The sequence below is a fragment of the Penaeus monodon genome, chromosome 24 (genome assembly GCF_015228065.2).
Source record: "Penaeus monodon isolate SGIC_2016 chromosome 24, NSTDA_Pmon_1, whole genome shotgun sequence".
In the NCBI taxonomy this organism is placed as follows: domain Eukaryota; kingdom Metazoa; phylum Arthropoda; class Malacostraca; order Decapoda; family Penaeidae; genus Penaeus; species Penaeus monodon.
Genome location: NC_051409.1, coordinates 26,872,643 through 26,873,452, shown reverse-complemented (window position 1 = coordinate 26,873,452; position 810 = coordinate 26,872,643). Strand labels below are relative to the sequence as shown.

The 810-nt window shown below is 31.4% G+C and overlaps 1 protein-coding gene across 1 annotated transcript in view; it reads left to right on the top strand.

Moving 5' to 3' along the window:
- LOC119588698 (synaptic vesicle glycoprotein 2C-like) overlaps positions 1–625 on the top strand; it is a gene marked incomplete in the record, with an annotated part of 18,584 nt that extends 17,959 nt beyond the window's left edge. Inside the window, 1 exon segment of the mRNA XM_037937336.1 lies at positions 1–625.
- Positions 626–810: the final 185 nt, after the last annotated feature.

Genomic DNA, 810 nt, shown 5'->3' with positions numbered 1-810 from the left:
TTTTTATACAAGTATTCATTAGTTCAGGTCTATGGGTGATAGATTTGGTTTGTGTTAGTGCACTTAAGAACTCATCCTGATGATTAGGACATAGATTTAATAAAATATACAGAGCCCATTATATGCAGTTGACTTACTCTACAGTTGAAGCAGACTTTGGAATATATAGAATTATATTTTTTCCAAGTGTGATGGAAAGTATTTTGTGGTTCTACATACACTTTACTTGGTGTCACGTACAAATGCACCATAACATCTGATAGTCTGTATACTTGCTTGCTTAAACCAGATTTTTAAAAATTGAAGAAAAAATATTTTTATGAAAATGAGAATATATTTATATTTTACTGTAAGTTGTTTTATAGAAATTTGAAGGGACAGACCTTGTATTATTTTTTAAGCATTTAAGGTTGTATGAGTCTGTCATTTCTAATCCGGCAGGGTGCTGAGGCATGCCTGGTGAGTGAAAATACCAAATCACATAAGGATTGCCTCTAAGCAGTAGATGGTTGAAGTTTTCAATCCTCAGTGGTTTTTCAAAACAAGACTTTTTTCTTGTGATTATAATGGCTGTGTTAAGTGAATGCAGGTAGCTGGATTAGATGTGGTAGATGTTTATTAAAATGTCACTAATGTTTACAGAGAGAATCTGAACATAATTTTTTAGAGCTAAAATACATATATATTTTTTACCAGAGATCTCAAAATATACTTGAGAGTTTGATGAATGTGTTAAATATGCTTAGAAAGTAATCAGTTACTGACATTGAAGTAATGTGGGACATCTTATAGTTTAGGATCCTAAAGTTG